We start from the raw sequence: 25413 nt of genomic DNA on the forward strand, positions 1-25413 counted from the left end.
TTGATAGTATAATCCGATATTTGATTATGAATATACTGATTAGTATCATTTAATTGTTCTAGACCTCATTGTCTAACAACTTGCTTAGGTGGTGGTGGAGGATATTCTTTCCATTCCTGGCAAGTTTATCTTTGAATAGTATCATAACCACCTTGTTGCTTCTAATCTTGACCCATCATATCTGTAGGTGGTGTTGGACCATACACAAGATCATTGAAAATTGGTTGCCTCTCCATGTTCTTGGGTGATTTATCCATATCTTTGGCTTTCATTTCTACCATGAATAATGTAATTAGTGCCAACACCTTCAATTATGTCATATTCTGCGTTATGGGCATTCAAAGAAAGTTGTTGTTTCCGCTCCTTTGATTCTGTGTGAACTTTTCAAGGAGGAGGAGGAGGAGGAAAAATTTCTTTACTCAAGCTCCTCTTAGAATTCCATATGTAGCATTTGATAGTTTCTCATAATCATTTCCATCTTCATCGAACAACGATTGAAGTGCCTTGCCTCTGCCTTTAGATTTTTCCTTCCTTTTCTTCTTCAAAACCATTCTAGAGGAGCCCAAGTGAAGATAAGACATGATCTTAGCAATACACTCAAGCATGGGTGCATCCACTCCAATTGTGAAAAATTCCCATGGAGGTGGGAAATTAGCTTTACTTCTATGCATTTTTGTTAGAATGTCTTGATAAAACTTCTCAATGTTGTAGACAAAGTTATTTGGCATGGAAGAAACATTTCATTAGGATTTTTCATGCTTTGAGGCTTTATCATCCATTAATAAATCAACTTTTCTGTAGTATTGCAAAATGGTACTTGTTGGTCTTCCTTTTGTACTCTTGACTTCCCATCTGCAATATCTTCATTCTCTGGTTTTTTTCATTCTCACCCTCACTTTGTGCAACAATGAATATTATAAACCTTTCACCAGATGTGTATGCTCAACATTTCATGAAAGCTATTTGTTTTTCTCAATAGATATCCTATGTGCATCATCTATCCTTAAATCAATAGTTCGAGGTGGTGCAACAACATAAAGAGAACCCATATATGTGGGATCATAATATGGATTTTGATCTTCTCACCTTTCCTTGGCACAATCTTGGCACCTTAGAAGATCTAGCTCTTCCTTTTTTATTCCTCTTTAGGTTTTGGTTTGCTTCTTTGATTGGACGATATTTCAACCTCTCCATCCTCATCATCCACCCATTTAGTCCATCCTCGAGGGATTTCTTTCGAATTCTCCTCAACATGACAAGGGGTTTCCATGACCATTCGAATGAAATCGGCATTAGAAATGTTTTTGAAAGCATGGTTTCCGACGTTGTTGCTTTGGTGTCTCTTGTCCCTATCCTTGTTCTTGGGAATGAGAATTCGAAACCAGGACCTACTCTTCCACTTCCATTCTCATTCCCATCCACCATCAAACACAATTGGAAGAACTTGACAGAAACTGAGTTTGATGGAAAGTGAGCTCTTGTACGTGGGTTCTGTTGAGGTTTGGGACACCTGTTGATGACGAAAAATCTTAACACTATCACTAAAAGTGACCTCACAATAAAATTCCTATTGACATAATTAATATATGTCACCCAACACCAATCTTGTGGCAAGTGCAGTTCACAAAGCTCCAAGTCGGAGGTCGACCGAACCTCGAGTAACAACTATTTCTCCCACCGTGTTGGGCCTGACCCTAACCTTCTGACTCTTTTCATATTCATATGGTTAGCTTGACTTCCTCCATAGTGGATTGACTTGGTGACGACGAGTTTGACCCCTGATCCCTGACTATAATATATTTTTTTTTGTGCTATGGACATAAGTTCTTGCATATTACACATCATGTATGGTTAACGCACCCAATGTGATAACTACATTATCAAATTAAGTGAAGATAACATGTTTGAGACCTCTAACCCTCATTGAATGCATTTTACCATGCCATTACACACACGTGCACACACACACACATATTCGATTATGATGATATGACCAATTTATACCACCCTCATGTATAATAGAACATCACAACATTTATATGTATAATACGATGTAAAAGCTTTAATAAGGCACAGTGTGGAATATATCACACCACCACATTTAACAATGATTAGAGAAATGAACTCCTATGTCATCGTAGACCCAATGATACTATGCTCTTGCAATTATATTTGAGTAACATCCCTAAGAGAAAACATCCAAACATGGAGGTCATTAGTATGATAATGTATATCATTGGATTATTTCTTAAAAAACGTTACATTGAAGGGATTTTCTAGGAAAATAGATGATAACCAATTTCTTGGTTCCAAGCTCTTCTATGGCCAAAACTAGTCCCTGCCTTGTAGTTTATGGCATGTCTACTATTAGCACAATGTCTACTTTTACAATATCCCATAGTCAAATGGGTATTAAAATAATCGAGTTCCCTATCTAGAATTAAACCATTAATATGGCCAATACATTAATGGGACCAACCTCCCTACTATAGGGAATTTGTGAGAGCTTAAAAATCAAGTTGCATAATCATTCCAACACCAAGAAAACATATGGAGAAGTGATCAACAAGAAATTCAACCTTATCTAGTGCATAACAAATATAAAAGATTATGTTTAAATAAGGAAGTATAAATCCAAATTACTCAAGTTTATGAGGTAGTTCCATCCATAACACAAAAATGTAAGGTTTATTTAGACCTTAGTTCTTGATAAAATGGGAATAGAGACCTAGAACTAGGGTATACATTACTGAAGACTTGGATAAGGCCACCATATAAAATAAACAAGACCATAAGGACTAGAGAGGAAGCAATCCTTAATATTACCACATAGCATAATAAATTAGATTAGTAAGAGATTGTAATCAACATAATCACGACTTTGCAATAAGAAAGGATTTCCATGATAATTGTTGTTGCAACATAACCAATACCATCACACACTATTCCAACATATGTAGAAGAATGAAACAATATATTAGTCAATCATGTCGATAATAATATCACAATCATGTTGATAATAATATCACAATCATGTCACATGTATTAATAACACCAATTCAGACCAAAAATGTAAATACAGATTCATTATTGTTGAGAACACATGAGAGATACTTATCTTGAGAAACTTTTGGTTAACTGAGTCTAGGACAATGACACCCCCCCCCCCCAATATTAGACAACTACAACCAATCCTTACTTGCAACTATCACCCCCTAGCCAGATTCAAGTGCTTGAAATTGAGTTATTTTGGAAAGGAAATCCAAATCTTATTTCAATTGAAAAAGATGTCACAAGGTTGCAGCATCCTCATCCACGAGTTACACAAATTTCCACTCAAACCTCTAGACTTAAAATTAGAATTTACATCCACATTACGATACCATATAACAAAGAATTAATAGCTCGCTATCACAAGAAGAGAATCCACGCTACAAGAATTTTATATAGTGGATAAGCTATTGCTAAGGAGAAGGAATCACTACTCCATGTGGTTCATTAGTGACACAAACACTAAAGATTCAACCCCAAGGAAAATCCTGGTGGTTCCTTAGTCTCACAAACACCAGAGTGTTTCTTCCGCAATGCAGTAGGTTCTTCAATCCCCATGCTTCCAGTGGATTCCTTCAAACTTCAGTCAACTCATTGCTCTCTATAATTTCTTCCTAGCAAGCCTCTTCTCGAGGGTTCTTTAGTTGGTCTCTCTGTATTTTTATTCTTCCCAACAAACCTCTTCTCGAGGATTCTTCAGATGGTCTCTAAATTATTCTTCACACCAAGCCTCTTCTTGAGTGTCCTTTAGCTGGTTTCCATATTTTCATCCAAGCAAACCTCTTCTCGAGGGTTCTTCAACTGATCCCTCCTCATTTCTCTCCACAATGCTCTTCAAAACACTTTCCTTCCTCCTTCTCCCTAGAGCATGCCCAACTAGCAGGAAAAATCAATGATTATCTTCTACTAACCTTCTTTCTTAAAAAATGTTGAAATTTCCTTTGCTTGTGTCCCCCAACTTACAAAATCATTCCTTGTTTTCCCAGGCTCCACACAACCCACTCCTCTTGGACAACGCAACCATGCCAGTTCGATAAAATTTTGTCCTTTTTTCTTGTTGTTAGAGGCTAAGGACATCTAGGTTAGTCCATGTCTTTGTTGTTATCTTTAATGACTGATGCATTTAATTTTTGCTTATTTCCTCTTGCGATATCCACCTCAAGAAAACCAAAATCCATGTCCCATCTCTCAGACTTTGTGTAATTACAATTATTTAATAACGGGGAATAATTTAACCAGGGTCTATCACATTTTAGCTAATGATTTTAGTGTTATATAAATGAGAAAATTTACACTAAAAAATTATAAAAATATTTGGTAGATATTTTTGCATTGGTTTTAGTAAAAATATTTTGTAGATAATTTTACATTGGTTTTAGTAAAAATAGTTCATAATTAATTTTTTTTTTTAATTGAAAGTTTTAGCAAAAGTTTTGTATTTCATGCTTCACATACAAAATGGAGCATTGATATGTAATTTTAAGATGCATCAAATATGTTTTATATAATATAAAGCATTGGTATCCTACATATTGTTAATAATCAATGTAATGCATATCCTTGTACACCCAAAAAAAAATACCAATTAAGATAAACTAATGAAATAATAATGGTAGCAATATTGTATCATTTTGTTGATATTGTAATAATGAACATCAACATGCTTAATATAAGTATGAACATTGATGCTTCATTAACTAATCTCACACCAGTACATGTTTCCCACATCAATGCCTATATTCTATAAATCACATTAGTGATATCATATATACCAGGAGTGTCATGTATAGATAGATGTGAGACACATAAGTGCATGATAAACTCTTGTGTAACCCAATGCTTATGTATTGAACATCGGTTAGTTCCAAGTTAATAAAGAACATGTAAGGAACATAAATGGATGATAGCCTTGTGCACCTCGATGCTTTAATGTCATGTCAATGACTAAAATTTACTCAGGTATGAAAATATTGAAAATACATCAATCTATGTTTAGTGCAGTAATTTCCTAGGTGCTAATTAATATTTTTTTTAGGTATGCACATGTAGCTTATTATCTCTTTTCTTTTATTTATAAAATTTAGAATATTAATACTTTTTATAATATATAGATTTTTATATTTTTATATTTTATATAGATTTTTATATTTTAATTAATGTGTTTAGATACCATCATAATATTAAGGTATTGTATTATTAAAACAAATATATCCATTATCCATTAATTACATGTATGTTTATTATAAAAATATAAATAATTTATATATTTAACATAACATTTTTGAACAAAGTAGAGTTTAATGTAATAAGAAACCCATTGTCATGTTACATGGTACAATATAACGTCTCACATTAAAAATTATTTTATTATTGCGATAGACAAACATTTTGAGATATAAAACAACATTTTGAGATATAAAACTTGTACTTTTAAATTATATTAATTATCATCAGTAAATATGTTTTTAGCATTTGATCTACTTACATCACTCAATTTTTTGATCACTTGCAAGAATATTATACTTATATTATTTATAATGTTATTTTAATTTAGGTAAAAATAATGTGTAATAAGTATATTTATATTATATTATAGTATGTATGCTAAGGAAAATGGTAGTAGAAATGGATGTTTCTTAAATAATAAACATTTTTTCAAATTAAATTTATGTCTGGTGTAATTTTGAAACTTTAGATGAATCATTAATATATGGCATGAGTAACTTGTAGAAGATATTCATAGAAAATTGCAAATTGAGTGAAATATAGCCATGATAGTTAGTTTGAGTGGTTTAGAGCTAGATCGAGTTCCTCTCACAACTAAAAAATAATGAATTTTGAGTCACTCAATCCACTTAGATTTAGGTGTCATATTCAATATAAATAGTCTACCATGATTACTATTTACAAATAAGAGGAAAGTATGCTAATGATTTTCCAAGAGGGTTTTTTGCTCATTAATTAATTAGAATATACTATCATAATAAATATCAAATGTTAAGTAAGTAAAATCAATTATTCCTCATATTTTTCTAAATAAATCATTTTCTTCTTTGCTGTCCAATCCTACGTGATGAATCCATTCTATTTTTTTTTTCTACAAGAAGAAAAAAAATTTGAAAGTGTTTAAATTTAATGCAATTAAATTCATTGAGTATAGATATAAAACAAAGTCAATGGTTATATGATTTTGATGCATATTGTTTTTGGGATAACTCTTCTTATAATTTGATTACTCTTTAGTTATTTTACTATTACTAGTTACACCTCTCTATTCACCTGAAATAACATGTTGTGGATACCATCATATTTAATGTCATTAATTTTTAGAATCTTCATAAATAAAAAAAATTAATAAAAATTTATTATTATTTATATGAGCTAAATTTAACAAATAAAAAGGGGAGTTAACTGTGAGGGGATATAATTTTTTTTTATCTTGAAGGAAGTCAAGAAATTGTTTATGCTTAGGGGAACTAGTAAAGCATCTAAAAAAATGCACAAACATTGTCAACCTATCAGTATCTTGTCTTACCCCAGGAAAATTTTAGGGTTCCATACTTATCTTAAAGTATATAAACCTTGGGGTATCTTACTAGTTCTTTAAATGGAAACCATAAAATGCTTGGGAATATTTTTGTAGAAATATTTAAACTCTTAAGGATTGTATATTATTTTTAGTAAAATTTGATGATTTTTAAAGCAAAATAATTTTATGCTATAGAATTTGGGCATATCATTTTAGAGAAAAGTGGAAACGAGTGAATCCTTTTTAGGAAAAGAACGAAAAACTATCTTGTGAGTCAAATATTTTATCTCCTACAAGTTTTCCACATCTTATTTAAGGGGAGGGGAATCATATTTGCAACTATTATAAGGGATTCTACTATATTAGTGCGTCATTGATAATCCTATTTGATTCCAAATTATATTCAATTATATCACCTTATTCTAGTAACACAAACTCTATAAAAAGAGTTTGAAACATTAAAATTATTCGAATTTTAACATAAACACAACCACAAAGTAGATACCCAAGATAATATCAAAGTTGAAATGGGAGAAGGCATAATAAAAATAAATGAAGTATGTATTTACACCCTCTTCCATCACATTTAGACCTTATCCAATGGGGTATGAATCATAAATCCCATAGTCCATCTAAGCATGTGATCATGGAGAGGGGATTAAAGAATCTAAAGAAGCACACATGATAAGTTAGAAATTTGAGCATGCAACAAGCTCTAGTAAGGCCACAATTATGGTGATAATTTTCAAACATGGGTTATTTTTATTTGTATGAGGTTATACTAATTTATGTTTCTAGTAATTCTCCTTAGTCTAGAATATTTGACTTCTAAAAAATCTAAAGGGCCAACTCATTCCCCCATTTCAGGGGTCTAGTTAGAGAGAACTCTTCACAAACATTTATGGAATAAATGTATCTAGAATTCTATTTTTATTTTTATGTATTCTTAGAAAATATGGTGAGTTGCAGTAGGCCTGGACACCTATCACGTGTGAACAAAAAGTGGTAAAAATATGTGTAATGAGCTATGAGCTTCTGAAATCAAAGACTTAGTGTAACCTCAATATTTCATCCAAATGGTGACTGAGTTGGAAGGAGAAATGGAACTACAAATTATCCATGTAAGCATAGGTCAGTGACTATGGGGAAAGGGATATTGATGTCTAATTCGTATGATTTTGCGCAATGTGTTAGTCCCACCTTGAATTCATGCATAGTGAACAAAGGAAATATAAGACGTTGGTGGATCAATGGACTTCAAGTAGTCACTAATTTCTGGGTTAGTATACCATTGACACCTTCTATATTTCCTTGTGCAATAATGCTCATCCAAAATTAAATTAGAATCATATTCACACCTTTTCCTATTCATTATGACTAAGAAATTAGTGAAAGGAGAAGAAATGGAGGGATTGATAGTAGACATGGACTAGTCACGGACTAAGTATACTATTAAAAACTAGATTGGAGAAAAATAAGAAGTCATTAAGGATCAAATTTTATGTAACTTTTTTTTTTTCCATGCTTTGTCAGGTAATGTTAATTTTACTTTAGTATGTAAGAAAATATTATTGCTAGAAATTTAGTACGAGGGTTTGAGAAGGGGGATCACACTAGTTCTCAAACTAAGTTTTCTTTTCTCAAAATTATAGAGCAATTAATGGTATTAAATTTCATTCTTTTGTAATATTAATTTGTTTGAAATGGTAATGGCCCCCATTTAATAAAAATTTAACTATTTATGTTAGAAATATTAATTTGGTATTTTTTGGACGAGTATATACATATTATAGAAAATAAATTTTAGCAGTAATACCATGCAAGTGTTTCTGTCATGCTAGGAGGTAACTCCTCAGATGAAATTTGTTTATTCATTTAGATTACTCATAGTTATATACATGAGGGAGTGACTCTTGGGTTTCATCTCCCAAAGACTCTTCCTTTTCCATTATTTATTATATACACTATTTACAACTATTCACCCAATCCCCATGATTAGGTGTCAACATTCCCCCACTTAATCCGGAGGGATGTGGGTGAGTCCAAGCATCATTTTGAATCTTTCAAGCTTTTCTCTTCCAAGTGCTTTGGTGAAGATGTATGCAATCTACTCATTAATGGAACAATGGCATAAATGGATTGTCTTGGGCTCAACATGATGTGGAATCACATGGTATTTTGTGTTGATGTGCTTCTTTCGATCATGGAACTTTGGGTTCTTGGCTAACTTTATTGAAAAGGTGTTTCCAATTATGACTGGAGTCAAATGTAATTGTTTTACCTGCAAATCTTCCAAGATTTTCCTGAGCCACACAATTTCTTTTGTCGCCTCAACTGTTGCCACATATTCTGCCTCTCTTGTGGAATTCGCTGGAACTGATTGTTTGTGTGATCTCCACGAGACTGCTCCTGATCCAAGACTCATAGCATAACCAAAAGTAGATAACCCAATTTATTTGTCTCCATAAAAGTCTGAATCAGAGTATCCAATCAAGCTGAAGTCACCCACCTGTGTATACTTGAGTCCAAATTCTTGAGTTCCCTTCAAGTACTTTAGAACTCTTTTTGCAGCAGACCAATGTCCCTCACAAGGATTTTGTATAAACCTGGAGAAGATTCCAGCAACAAATGAAATGTCTAGTCTTGTAGTAGTTAGGTAGTTGAGACCTCCTACAAGTTGTCTATACTTTGTTGCATCCTCAAATTCTTTTCCTTCCATGGATGTGAGCTTTAAGTTTTGTTCCATTGGAGTAGTTAGAGGATTGCATTTATCCATGCCAAACCTATTCAAAAAATATCGAATGTACTTCTTTTTAGAAAGGAATATAGACTTCGGATGTTGAGTTACTTCAATACCAAGATAGTAATGAACCTAGCCTAAATCAGTCATTTCAAAACCTTTCCTCAATTCTTTCTTTATGAATGCAATGTAGCTCTCATTGTTCCCTGTCATCAGAATATCATCTACATATACCACAAGATATATAACTATTTTTCCAACTTTCTTGACAAACAATGTTGCATAATCAAGATCATAATGTTTGAAATTTAGTTTCAAAGATGCTTAATTAATTTTTCATACCAGGCTCACGATTCTTGCTTGAGGTCATACAAGGATTTGACAAGTTTTCATACTTTATGTTCATGTCCTTTCACAACAAATCCTTTAGGCTGGAACATAAAAAGCATTCCCTTTTAGATTTCCATTCAAGAAAGAAGTTTTTACATCCATTTGATGGACTTTACAACCGTTCTGAGTCGCTAGGGAAAAGAGTGTCTAGATGGTAACCCATTTTCCTATGGGGGAAAAAGTCTCCTCATATCGACCCCTTCCTTTTGTGAAAAACCTTTTTCCACAAGCCTGGATTTGTGCTTGTCAAGTGAGCCATCAGCTTTATAGTTGTTCTTATAGACCCACTTGCAACCAATTGGTTTGGTACCCAATGGAGGATCAACCAGCTTCCAAGTGCCATTCTTTATCAAGGAATCATACTCCTTTTGCACCACTTCTTTCCATTCATCATGAGAAGCGGATTCTTTGAAGAAAGTTGGTTCAAAATATGTAAACAAATTCAGTTCACAATAATAAGAAACATCCATATCAATAGGTGAATTGGAATCATCTACATCACCTCCATTTTTCCTTGCTGAATTTCTTGTTCTTGTCTTTCCAACCTCATTAGGATGAACACTTTCAAGTGTCTTTGTCAGCCAGTTTGGGGGACGTTTCTGAGATTTTCCAGGCTTCTCAATTGATTGAGTTGAGACTAAATCAAGATTGAGTCTCCTAATTCTGTGAATCAAATCACTCAAAGTATAATCAGTGGTTGAAGTTTCATGTGGGGGAGAGAGTGTTTCAGAAGAAGATTCCACAGATTGATCTAGTATAGGAATGCCCCCTTCAAGATGTAGAATCTGATTATCAAATTCTTGAATGATTTTTCATTTGTGAATCTATCCAAGCGATCAAGTTGCCGCCCAACAACATTGTCAGCTTTGGAAGATTCAAGAAAGATTATATCTCTAGATACAAAAACTTTTTATTAACTTCATCATAGAGATGGTATGCTTTGGAGGTGTTTGAATACCCCAAGAAGATAGACTTACGACTCCTTGCACCAAGTTTGTTTCTATGTACCTTTGGTATCAAGGCAGATTAGGTGGAGCCAAAGACCCTGCGATGATTGACTAAAGGAATATGACTATACCACATTTCATAAGGAGTCTTGTTTCTAATAGCATTAGATGGACATCTATTCTTTACATATAGAACACATAGAACTACATCAGCCCAAAACATCAATTTTACATTCTTGAGAAACATCATGGAGTGCACCATATTTAAGATTGTCCTATTCATTCTTTCAGCTACTTCATTATGTTGGTGATTGTAAGGCACAATCGTTTGATGTTTGATCCATGTTGACAAAGATAGTTTTAAAATTCATTTGAAGTTTATTCTTTTCCATTATCAATGTGAATAGAGGCAATATGAGCTTGTGCATCATTTTCAATCCATGTATGAAAGTTCTTGAATGTTTGAAAAGCATTAGCTTTGTTATTCAATAAATAAACCCAACACATTCTAGTGTAGTCATCAATAAATGTCATCATATATTTATTTCCATTTGCAGAAGGAATAGGCATTGGACCACATAAATATAAATGAATGAGTTCAATTTTTCTATGTGCTTTAGAATTTGAATCATGAAAAGACTGTCTGCTATGCTTTCCTAGAATGCAAGCATCACATTGCTTAAGTTTCCTAGGAATTGTAGGCAAACCAGTAATACCATTTTTTTTCACAAAGCAAAGGTTGTTATAGTTCAAGTATCCGAATCTAGCATGCCATAATAAACTTGATGGAAATGTACCTTCATAATAATGAGAATTGTATGAGAAATTTTGTGCACGAGTAGAGGTACCTTGCAGCTTGATAAGCCTTTCTTCTTCTATCCCCGTCATGACAAGTGAATGATCTGATGCTTTTCTCACCTCAACCTTGTCGTCAAACATATGAATGGAGTTTCCTTTCTAGCAGATGTGGACCAAGGACAACAAGTTTCTCCTCAAATGTGGGAGATATAAAACATTATGCATAAGAAAGTCTGGAAGACCAAACAATTTAAGCTTGATTGTGCCAAGCCCCGATGGCTTGAGTTTTGATTTGTCTGTAAAGTATACTACTCCATCAACATTTTCAGTAAATTCTTCAAAAAAATATCTTCTAAAAATCATGTGGAAAGTTGCTCCCAAATCAAGCAACCAATCATTTTTCCAAGAAGCAAGTGAAGCATTAAATAAGACTTCATTTATTCCAATATTACAATGTGCCACAACATAGTGAGAAGATTTAGGTGCTTTACCTTTCTCTTTGTCATCATTTTTACCTTTAGGTTGATTTCTTTTCTCCGTAATTCTATCCCAAGGCAACTTGCATGTGGATGCATCATGTGATCCATCTCTATTGGAACATATGCAATGCAAATATGACTTTTCTGTTTGAGAGTGTTTGCCCCCCCTACCTCTGAAATTTCTTCTTGCTCTTCCTCTTCGACCACCTCTTCGTCTGGAAGAATCTTGAGCAAGATTATTTTCTCTATGTGCAAGACAGAGAGCCTCTTTAGAAGACTGAGGAGTTTTCTTCTTCCTAAAAGATTTCTCTCTCTCTGCAAATTTATTCACAAGGGAGTCAAAGGTAATTTCTTTGAGGTTTCCATTTGCTTGCAATGACTCAAGATAATTTGAGTAAGTGGGATGAAGTGCTTTGACAAAAGCTATCAGAGGAATGTCCAGTTCAACATTAGTGACTTTGATATCATGCATAATAGATTTTACTTTTGATGCAAGAGCAAGAGGATCATCATTTTGTAATTCAAGGATGAACAATTTAATAATTAGTTGAACAACTTCAAGTGTAGAGTGTGAGTCATAGAGTTCCTTCAGTTTTTGTAAGGCTTCGAAAGAATCTGAAAATGGTGAAATATGGTGACTCACCTCTTCATTTACTGATGCTGCAATCAAGGCATATGCCTTGTTGTTCTTATTTTCCCAAATGGAAAATTCCTTGTCTGAGGTATGATTCTCTAGTTCTTTGTCTTCTTCTTTAACACACACTCCTTTCCATAACTCATTAACAATGAGAGTGTGTTTGATTTTCCATGACCATTATGGATATTTCCCCTTCCCAGTGAGAACCACTCCCATAATAGATATTAATGAATGCATTGTAAAATCTGTATACTATGGAAAAGATACTTTTGCTGCAAAATTTTACTCCTAATGGTTAAAAAAAATTCTGATTCTGATATATGAAAATAGAGGTATTATGTTAGGCGAGGTGTATATGGAATGATAGTCATTTAACGTAATATCATATGGTGGTATGGTGCACAGAGATATGACCAAGTAGGAGAACCGTTGGTTGACCAACGTATGGTGGATTCTATTGGGAGTGGAGTGGTATGGAGGAGATTTGAATGATATGACATCGTGGTCAGAATCCAATGTAATACAAAGCCTAATGTAATAAAAATGGGAGTAGAGGTGTATTGGTTATATCAGAGTATGGTATATCAGGTATTAAAAACCATTCAATGTAAGTGTATTGACTGGAAGGTGGAGGGTGGTATTCGATAGTGGTACAGGCCAGGGACTGTTAGACATGCTTCTTCTACGAGGAAGGTCAAGCCAACTGCGCGGGGTTATGAGAGTATACGTATACGTATAATTTGACCAAGCGTAAGGGCAGACCAATGTTATGGATACAGTAATATAAAACCAACGTTGTTGGGATTTTGGGCGTAAAACTCAGTGATAGAGATATAGTTTGGGAGTATAACCAGATGGAGGAATGTAATGAGATGATCAGTGAATGGATACCAATGAAATGGTATTAATGCGTGGGAAATGTATGACTATGGGAGGTATTATAGTGGGTTGATATTATCAAGCGACAGTTTCAGCAAGTGTTGCCGCAACCTGTGGTTTACAGTGGTATGTAAAACATCAACGCGGTCATAGTCACATATAAAAATATACATATACCAAACCTCAATGCTGTCACAGTCACAATGCTGTCCACAACACCACGCTTCCACTGTGTACCTACAGGAAATGTACAGTGCATGTTCAACGCACCAGGTTTCCTCAATGCAACAATACGACCTCTTCAACAGTAAGCATGAATACGAAACTCAGTGTTTAATGCACCAATACATTCAATAATGCACGAAATTTCGCAGGGATTTGACATTGATGTTAGTCTGCAAGAGATGTAGAAAATAGGCAAAATAGGTAAAAGGGAGTTACAAAGTAGAGAGTGAAGCCAAAAATGGCACTGGATTTGATACCATGTTAGGCCAGGAATTTGATACCATGTTAGGCCAGGAAGTAACTCCTAAAATTAAATCTATTTATTCATTTAGATTGCTCATAATTATATACATGAGGGAGTGACTCTTGGGTTTCATCTCCTGATGACTCTTCCTTTTCCATTATTTATTATGTACACTATTTACAACTGTTCACCCAATCCCCATGATTAGGTGTCAACAATTTCCTTTTTTATATTTGATTATTGTTTATTATAAATCTCACAAATCTCATTTCTCATTTCTTTTAAAATGCTTGTTGTAGTTTGAACGTAACCTAGTTCTAGAATTCACAACATTTTGTTTTGTATTGTAAGTGAAAATAATGCATATATTCTCTTTCTGCTATATTGATTCATTCATAGTATTATAAATGCTTTTCCTCTGTCATTAAGTTATAATAGCACTCTAAATGATCTAAGTAGCAATTGACCATCATCTACATACTTTATATTTTTTCCTCTTCCTAAGAGGGACTTATATCCCTCATTGGTGTTCCTTGCACACCATTCAATATATATGGAATGAAGTAATTGGAACCTATTAACTATTATTATATCAAGTAAATTTTTATTAAAAAAATATGTTGATCACCTCTTGTTCAATCTTCTCATGATTGCAATATTTTCATGAAAGTTTCACACTCTTTTCCACTCAAGTTGCAAAATACAAATTCTAAATATTTTTCAATTGTATGCTCTACATTACACACTTTGACCAACACATATAATAAACCCACAAATCTCTCTCTCTCTCTCTCTCTCTCTCCCCCCCCAACACACACATTAAAAAATCAAGTAACATGCTTTGTGATATTTTGAGGATGTGCATCTCCAACACACACACATTAAAAAATCAAGTAACATGCCTTGTTATATTTATAGGATGTGCATCTCCTTCGCTCATTATAGCAATAATTTTTTTCCATAATATTCTATCCATAGAAGGAATGCATAATGAAATGTGAAAATAGTTTCTTAAAGTAAGTATAAGTTTTCTAAATAAAAAAATACAAATATCTTAATTTTTTTTGGTGTTTAACATTATTCTCTCTATTGTAATATGCACATAACCATATGATACAATAATACGTATTGATGCGTTTATCTATGTAGGTTTAAATTTTTTAATCCCAATGCAAAAATTATATAAAGCCATCACATAGACACACATATAGCTTTTTATGCCATGTAGTGCACTCTATAGTAGTACACACACTTCTCTCTCTCTCTCTCTCTCTTTCTCTCTCTCTCTCTCTCTCTCCCTCCAACGTTACACACATTAAAACATCAAGTAACATTCCATGCTATATTTTTAGGATGTGTATCTCCAACACACACACATTAAAAAAACAAGTAATGTGCCTTCTTATATTTTGAGGATGTTCATCTCCCTCGCTCATTATGTAATATTTTTTCCATAATCTTCTGTCCATTGAAGGCATGCATAATGAAATGTGAAAATAAGTTTCTCAAAGTAAGTAAAAGTTTTCAAAATAAAATTGTAGGAATATCCTAAAGAGTTTGTGGGTTTAGCATTGTTATCTCTATTGTAATATGCACACAACCACATGATACAATAATATGTATTGATGCATTTACCTATGTCAGTTTAAAATTGTGAAGACCAATACAAAAAATATATAAAGCCATCACATAGACACACATACATGTTTCAATGTCATGTAGTGCACTCCATAGTAGTACACACGCTTGTGTGTACATGTATTATCTTGTGAATTTTGAAATCCAAAAAATAATTTTGCAGAAAAAATGGTAAGACAAGGTTCGAAATACAAGGCAATGACTAGACACCAAGTCATTGATAAATATTTATATAAAAACACCATTAATATCATGAAATTATAATTTAAAAATACCTTAAACCCAAAAAAAATCATTTAAACATATAAAGCAACTAAATAGTCATGGTTAGGATTTGCATAAGCAAAACTAAAAGAAGCAACAAAATATATTAAGTTTGTTGCAATAAACAACTAAAAAACAATGAGGTTTGTAACATTGAAGTTGAATATTAAACCCCCTTCTATTGTTGAAATTCGTTGTAAATGTGCATAGGAATAAATCAAAATTACAAGGAATTTGTGGATTAATCATCGAAAAATAAATCAAAATTACAAGGAATTTTTGGATCAATCATGGAAAATATTGTTGAGATAAATAATTTAATAAAGCTTTATATAAGATTTCCTCTATCGATTTGAATGCAATCCATAATGGTCAATTAATTTTTTCACTCTTTAAAAAAATATGTCCTCATCGAATATTTTACTTGGTAATTACCTCTTGCACAAGTCTCCCTTTTAACTTTTGGCACATCAATAGAATATGGTTCAGTATAACCTTATTTTTGAAATATGAAAATACCACTCCTTTTCTTGTTTTAGTTTTTTCCCAGGTGAATTGATGAAAATGCCTTACCTTGTATTAAAAAAGAAAATCAGTGTATGGTACACCCTTCAACATTAAGTGCACTAGTGCTCCATAAAACTATAGATGCACTAAAATAACATATTTTATCCAAAATATAATTGTAAACCTCCATATAGTGTACCTTGCCTATGTTTTCCTTCATAGAGGTGTTAACATAGATAATTTCCTCTTGCATGATAAAATTAAGTCCAGAGATGCCTATTATAGAAATAGGCTCACCCATTTAATTAAAAGAATCCTTCAAAAATCTATTTTAAGTTAGAATGTTATAAAATTCTCACACATTCCTTCAAAAAGAATATAAATATTGATTGTAGTTTTGGGTCAAATATAAAAGAAAAAATTGAAAACAATGTAACATTAAATGGTTGATTCTTTAAATTCTTTAGTCCATATCAGTTCAAGTTTGCGAATTTGAATTCACAGTAACTTTATATTTTTATTATTTAATTGACTATCATTTACTTTTACACATGCATTTTAATAAATTCACATTGAATTTTGTATCACCTTGATTTCAAATCGAGCTTGGATGCACATGGTATTCCACTTATCCATGCTATACAAAAATGTCATAAGATCTGATCTAGAATAATTTATTATAGATAATTGTTATATGGAAATGGAGAGCCACTTTATATCACAAGCTATAACATATCACCATCTAGTAACCATCCTAGGCTCGTAGTACTTCACCATCAACTAGATATCTCTTATGACATCGCATTGTTATATGGTTATTTAGAATGTGAAGCATTAAAGATAAATCATACTCAAATTATGATGTATCAGTATGTTAATGACCAACTACCCTAATTTAATAATATGATATTTCCCACCTCTATTAGAAATCTAATAATCATTATAGAAATACACAAAAACATTCCATATGTTTTTTTTTTTTCTTTCTAAAATTTGTAATCCAAATCAAATATGTTTCATTTACTATTGACAAATCCATTTCCTTATATTGATTCAAATAGTAATTCTAGTAAGCCAAAACACAATTTCAACTCTACATAAAATATCTACAATACGAGGACCAAAACTTTATACCAATTTAGAATAACAATGTCCATGTACACATTAGGGTGGCTTCAACTGTTAGAGGGTAGTGAACATTTCTCTGTTATTGTCTAAAGGTAAAACAAATAGAAAACCTATTGCACTTGAGATTTATATGGATCTTCGATGGCTTCCTTTCCAAGCTTAACATTGGGACTAAACTCTTATGTTGTGTTAATTACATATTTACAAATTCTTATGTTGTGTTAATTACATATTTACAAATTCTAAATAGTTGTTGTAATTCTTGGGTTATTTGTTCTTTCATGTGCATCTCTTCATCTCGAATAGTTAATGACACTTATGTCATTTTCTAGTCCTCTTATAGTTGGTATTATTACTTAAATATTGTTAAATATTAATATAACATTTCCAAATAAAATACGTTGATGAATCACAATGCTTCCATAAATGTTGAAAATAAATCACAATGCTTCCGTAAATGTTGAAAATAAGAACATATGTATGTGTGTGGGGTCATTCATACACTCGTGGAAGCATTGTAGGCTTCATAATTAGTTGTAGTTGTTCATTGTACGAAAATTATTTATTCAAGTACCGTCGAATGACAATACTTTTATGAAAAGGTAGATATTATGATTTGTTATTGTCTAGGATGGTTTTAAGTGGGATTAAATTTATATGTCCCTTGGAATCTACGAATAATACCATTAAATAATTATATTTTAATATTTTGGATGGAATTAATGTAAATTATTTTCTTGTTTGACATTCTTTTTCAAAACTAGTTAGTAGTACACATATTTATTTTCTTTCCTTGTTTTTATTAAGCTTCTATGCTAATGTTCTAATAGACTAATTGTATTTCATTTCCTAATATTTTTTGTCCAATGCTCAACATCTTATGTGGGGAATTCAAAATATTGAGGCACATGCTCCTACTCCCACGCATTCAAAGAATATTTGACTATAAAAAATTGGCTATGTTGTACAGGTGGTATGCTTCACACATGAATGAATCAAGAATTAAGTAGATATTAGTGGAGTCAGATGACATGAAACATATAGAAGATAAATGACTTCATAAATTCAAGGACGAAATATGAATGATTTGATTGATCACTTCAATTGATGAAGTAAGCATGTATTCCATGCAAAATTTTAATTATTCCATTTCACTAGAGGTAATGATTATAAATATCTCCCATATTGTCTATGAAGAGAGAATATCTTATGTTTTATCTTATATTTTTTGGAAAAAGAAAAGTGAAGAGAATGGATGTATACACCAACCATTGATTACTAAATTGGAGCAATATTATAAATTTATAAAATTATACACTGTATCAAGACCCATACAAAAGGAGACGTAATTATGTTGTATGGAATATGTGCATATTATATGAACTATTATCTAGGGCGATGAGTTTACTTTAATAAGCATGTTGATTGATTTATCCATATTTGTTAGGAATTTGGAATATTATTTTGGTGCAACTATCTTCTTTGGTGCTAATCTCTTCCATATTTCTTAACAATGTAGATATTTGAAAAGAATTAAGGTTATGGATGTAGATTTCTTAAACTTTTTATAAATTTAGGTCGTTCGATGAATTACAAAATCCAATGTACAACTACAAAATGGAACTCCACCCAAAAGAACATCCTTATAGAAGAGTATACTATATGCTTTCAATGGTAAAATTGAGGAAAACTAGAGAATTGAAATGATGACTAGCATACTAGCCTAAGTGAAATGAAATAGAGGAGAAGTGCACAAATTTTCAATCCAAATTGGGAACCTATGTTCAATGACGTTGAAACTTTGACACCTACTTTGAGAAAATTCTCATTGCAGTGAAAGGTAATTTATAATTTATGAGTTTCTATATTGGGAGCCTTAGTAATATTAATAACTTACTATCTCACTTGTATATTAACAAAATTTTCATATTCTTTATGGACGTACCTATAATTGAAAAAAAGCATCCATTAAGTGTTAGGAGAGATGTTATTTCTTTGAATACTAAGAAGAAACTTACGGAAAATAAGGTACAAGTACAGGAGAAGTTGTTTGTTCTTGGTTTGATAAAAAAATTAATGTCCAATGGGTTTTGAAAAAAGATGATCTGTATTTGGTGAAGGATGTTATATTTATATAAGTTAACTCTATGACGATCATCACCATATAAGGGCATTTTTCAAGGCTGAAATCACATGACCATTTAAAGTTTACAAGCGTATGTATGTGGATTATAAATTTCTTTCTCTATATTGTAGGTTATATATTACACACTCACAATATTATGTGTTAGGCAGACAAATCTTATTTCACAGATAGAAGAAGATCTCCCTAGGCTTGGAAACCAAGCCTATAAATGAACAGACAAATAAATGCAAGCATTCCTTACTTTATGACTGAATCACATATATAAGAGGATGTAAAGGCTCATACCCTTTCACAGAATTCTTGTTGATGACACTTGCTATTGTCCTTTGTAGATTCCAACCTTTGTACCATGAGGCTCCAAGACGATACCTACAAAGACAAAACCAAACAAGAGATCAAAGCATAACATATATCAAATAGTCAATCATAAAACATGTAAGAGATTGAGGAGGCTTACAATAAACATTATAACGCATGCATATGGGAAATAAATAAATATTTGTATTAATGATAAAGAGAATGATATTTAAAAAAGTGTTGTGATGTTGGAGTCTCCTTGAAATCATCCTCAACCCAAGCCTTTGAAATGAAAAGAACTCCATGGAAATTTGAGCAGGATGTAGGTAAGTTCAGAGGTCTGAACCCAACTCTCTTTGAAGGAATTGTACTTATAGGAAGGAGTGGAATTTGAGAGATCCATGAAGGGATGAGAGAGGTCCACAATGAGTGGGATGGATCTACAATAGGAGGAAGGAGGCCCAGGATATGGGAAGATCGAGCTCAATCTCAACCGATTTGGATTAGATACTAACCATGAGGCTTCTAGAAATGGAAGTTTTGTTTACTTTTTATTTTTTACCTTAGTAAGAAGATCATCACAACCTTAACATAGCAAAAAGTGTGATGACATCACAACTTATAAATTGAGTGCGTGTGATGTCCTCCAAAATTATGGTTTTAAAGATATTTAATTTAGCATTCTTATACACCATTAAAATATATTTCTTGCATATTTCAAGGGGACTTATGATCATAGTTCATTGGATTGTGTAAGACCCACATTTAGTATCATTTGCATAAGAGTGATAAATTGATGTCTAACCACCCTCGCTCCCAAAGTAAAACGAAAAAACTTTTGTTGGAAGTAATGCTTCCATGTCATGTGTAGGTGTCATTGTGAGTTTCTAGGCATCATTCTAGAAGGTGTTGATTCCTATTTATGAGTCATATTCATGATGTAGATGTGTCGAAGTAAGTGTATTATGTCCTATATATTGTAATTGTTATGAACAATAATAAAACAGTGTGTGTGGTTGCTTTGTGTTGTATGAAACCATTGTCTCTCTCACTACTCTCTTCAAATTTCTAACATGGTATCAGAGCCTGTTTTTACTTGATTCCCTTACGGAAAATCGAGGGAGTCGTGAGAGCATGAAAGCTAATCCTTTGTACGTAGATTAGTTTAGTGTTTGATTTCCTTATTTATGTGTAGATTTATTTCTTGTGTAGATTTGGAGTTTAGGAATTATTGTTGGGATTTTGAGAAACAATTGGAGTGTGAAATCACTATCTGAATATTCTACACGTGTTGTTGTCAAAGGAATACAATAATTGGGGTCACGTACTGGAATTTGCTTCACACGATAGTCGTATGAATTGGGCATATTTCTTTATAACGGAGCCATCATCAAGGGAAAAGTTGTAATTGGAGAAATTTTGGAAGTAGCATGGGAGAAAATCACATCTGGACACTTGCAGTAAAATTTTCATGTCTCTCTCAACTTGTTCACACTTTCCAAGAAAACACATTCCTAGTGATTCCCGATCAGACGCAATTCCCTAAGCAAACATGGAAAAGAGGTTATCATTATTCAAATCAATGAGGAGGCGTCAATATGGGATTTTAATCCAAATTGGCAGTGTGTAGATTTGATCTATTTACAAGGTGAAAAGCAGACGAGAATTATGTGGCAGATTCGATCTATTGACAACGACATCGTATACGTTTTGTTTCTACAGGTCGATGACCCACACACACTCTAGACATGATCGTGGGAAGCACTGAGACCATTGTGACAATGATGGAGTGGGGCCTGTCAGAGCTCCTAAAAAATCCAGAGGCTTTGGAAGAGAAAAACATCAGTGAGTTGGATTATCTGCAGTGGATAGTGAAGGAGACGATGAGACTCCACCTAGTGGTTCCCATGACATATCCATTATCAAATACAGTCTTAGAGGTGTTAAACGAAACTCTCATCATCAATATTTTATTAGAGCAGAACCTGAGTTAGTACCTCTAATCCACGGTACCAAGAATGCTACGTCATAATTACATACCTCATGGGTTTTATCTAGAGTTCACAAATATTGTTGACAGAGAGCCAATCAATAGACCATGTAGCTCAAGGCATGTATTACAATGTTGTAGTCCCTCAGTTGAACATGAACACGATTCAAAGAGTAGATTCAAGTCAGTGAGGTTATGGGACTCTCATAAGATGATTTCAAAGGAGAAAAACTTTCTATCGAAAATAATTATTGTAGCTGGTTGATTTAAGCATAATTCTGGATATTAGGACAGAGATGAGTGCAAATGGCACAAATTTGATGGCTAACACAAGTACTTAGACCTACTGTGTGTTTTTCTGTATGCTTGTGGTGTGAGTTAAAGTATATTTGTGTTGTTATGTTATGTGTAAAAATAATCAAATGAAGAACCAATTATAGAACAAATTAGCATAGTTTAAAATTGGTGGTTTTTTATGCATACAGTGACATAAGAATAAATCACTAATTTGACTATGTATAATTTGTTATAAGTTGGTGGCATCATGTGGAGCCAAGAAAATCAAGTTATAGGTTAATTTGATTATGTGTTTAAGAGGCCATATTGTATAATTGATTTCTGAATACGTTCAGTACCCAAACAACCTTCCTAGATAATTGGGGAATACAGCAGAAGACCATGTGTTCAACAGATGGAGGTTTTTCCATAGGATTGTTTAGTATTGAGAGTGACCCATTGTGCTCTGAGAGGTTGAGAAATGTCAATTCTGCAAGAAATTGAAGGATGGTGTGAAGCGATTATGTTCTAAATGGTGGTCAAGTGACATCTCAAAGATGTCGTGTTGAAGAAAGAGTAGTTTTTGCAAGATTCCAGAGTGGATGTGTTGGGTCCCTATAATACTAGTGATTACCCCATTACTATTGTAGTTATACCCCTTATTTATATTTTTGTGCCCCTATTACCCCCATATTGTTATTTCTATGCCCCATAGAATCCCTCTATTGTTATTTTTGTGGCTTTATATTATTATTGTTAGGTCGGCTGGATTATATTGTGACTCCTTAGACTCCTATATATAGAAAGGAGGTTTTGTCATTTGTATCATCCAAGAATTGTTCATTTATGTAATGTAAAGGAGGTTGCCCCCTTGAAGAGGCTGAATTCTAAGGCGTGGATCTCTCTTTTCTCTCTTTTTGTGAGCTGGTTTCATAACATTTGGTATCAGAGCTTTGGATTCTAGGGTTTCGCTGCTCCAAACAGGTCATCGTGGAATTTTCGCTATAACGTTTTTTCTGTGACGTTTCAGAAGTCACAAAAAAACCCCATTTGAGATGAATTGGCGGTGAACCTTGGGTGCGAATTTCAGAGCTTTTCGCGTGATATGTTCGGAGATATGATCTGAGGAAGTTGGCCTTTTTGTAGACTCTTGAATTACATTCAAAACAGGTGACCTGGGGAAAATCGTCATAACTCTCTCTCTGAGGATCGGATTGAAATTTTGTAAAAAGGTACAGAAATAGGACGGACTGTAGTTTCTTGTGTGTGGGTTTCAGATTCAAAGGTTGAAACAATGACTCGTGGCACGTCGTACAAGTTCGCTCTACTGAACCAGTCTAAAAGAAAGTCACTGTGGGAGATTTCACATAACTCTTCCTTGGAGAATCCAATTTGGCTCAGACTTGTGGCATTGGAAAGAGGACACAGAAGGCTACTATAGGTAGCAATTTCAGAATTGGATGATCCGAAATTACAGAGATATATCAGATTCAATATCAGGCTTCTATAAAGTGAAAAAAGGTGTGTAGTTTTTTTTTAAATTTTTGTGTAAGCTTGGTTTAACAGAATTCAAAGGGCATAGTAAAGCATTATTATCGGTAGCTGATGCCCCGAGGAAAGAAAATGCAAACACCTAGTAAGAAACCTGAAAGCTCTAGCATGACTCATGAAGAAGAAGAAGAAATACTACATGATATATCAAAATTACAAGAACAAGTGCAACAAATGTCACGCTCACAAAAGCTAACAGAAGCTAAGATAAGTGGCGTGGAATCTAAGATAAAGGGCATGGAAGCTAAGATGGATGATTCGAAGACAGATTTGAAGAGGGACATGGCAGATTTGAAGATAGATTTGAAGACAGATATGGAAGAATTAAAGAAGTTGTTGCAAGAAAGGGTCACTAATGGTGAAAAGGTAGTAAAGGAAACTCATGATGAGAACAAAAGAAATGTTAATCATGATACCATAGACGCTAATGTTGGATCGAAGAATCACCATATTCCAAAAATCGATATGAGGAAGTTTGATGGCAAGGTCCCGCTACATGGATATTACAGATGGAGCAATTCTTCGATCTCAATAATGTGCAAAATGCACAAAAGGTACGTATGGCAACTGTATATTTGGAACCAAATCAGTTTGTATGGTATCAATGACTTTTCTCTCGTAAACAATTTATCACTTGGGCAATTTTTACGGAAGAATTGATAGCACATTATGAAGATACAAAAAGCAACACTTTTTTTAGCCAATTGATAAGTCTCAAACAAAAGGGTTCAGTAATGGAGCACATTGAGGAGTTCCAAAAATTGAACATAAGGGTAAAAGATATTCCAGAGGAGCATAGGATTGATGTGTTCATAGGGTCTTTAAAGGATAATATCCAACATGATGTTTGCCTTTGGGAACCGGATTCATTAGAGAAGGCATTCATGTTAGCAAGAAAAATGGAAAGCAAAATTATGGCAACCAGGAAGCATACCACTCACAACTATAAAGACGGAAGTGTTGTTGCCCCTAGTCTTCCACAACCTATAAGGTTGACACCACAACAATTGGAAGAAAAAAGAGCAAAAGGGCTTTGTTACAGTTGTGATAGCAAATACACTAAAGGTCATAAGTGTGCTGAGAAGAAATTATTATACATAGATTGTGAAGAGGAAGAAGAAAAGGAGCAAGAAAGGTCAAAAGAAGAAGATATACTCCAGGAACAAAGCCTAGATGAAGAACAAATAAATCCGACCATATCTTGTAATGCATTGGTGGGAATTACCACTCCTCAAACCATCAAGATAGAAGGACAAATCAAGAGGAAAAAGGTAATAGTGTTGATTGATTCAGGAAGCACCCACAATTTTATTCATTGTAGGGTAGCAAAAGAATTGAATTGCTTCCTATATCCAGCACCAGAGTGTCAAGTGATGATTGCAAATGGAGGAACAATAAATTGCTCTGGAAAGTGCCATAATATCAAGCTATCCATGGGAGAATATGTATTGACTAGCCCAATGCTTTCCATTCCAATGGGAGGTGCGGATGTTGTACTAGGAGTCCAATGGCTACAATCCTTGGGTACAATAGCTTTTAATTTTCAAGAACTTTTCATCAAATTTTCTTCGAAAGGAAAGGAAGTTGAATTAAGGGGTATTGCAGGGAAACCAGGAAAGATAATCAGCTCTCATGGTATGACAAAGCTTCTAAAAAAGGAGCAAAGAGGTGTAATTGCACAATTATGCTTGCTAGAT

At 33.3% G+C, this 25413-nt stretch overlaps 1 pseudogene; it reads right to left on the reverse strand.

Annotated features, from left to right (window-relative positions):
- Positions 1 to 419: 419 nt before the first annotated feature.
- LOC149235849 (suppressor of mec-8 and unc-52 protein homolog 2 pseudogene) overlaps positions 420 to 25413 on the reverse strand; it is a 51455-nt pseudogene continuing 26461 nt past the window's right edge.

Source organism: Pinus tabuliformis, chromosome 8, assembly GCF_031772625.1.
Source record: "Pinus tabuliformis cultivar Carrire ecotype Pingquan chromosome 8, CPIR1, whole genome shotgun sequence".
NCBI classification, from domain to species: domain Eukaryota; kingdom Viridiplantae; phylum Streptophyta; class Pinopsida; order Pinales; family Pinaceae; genus Pinus; species Pinus tabuliformis.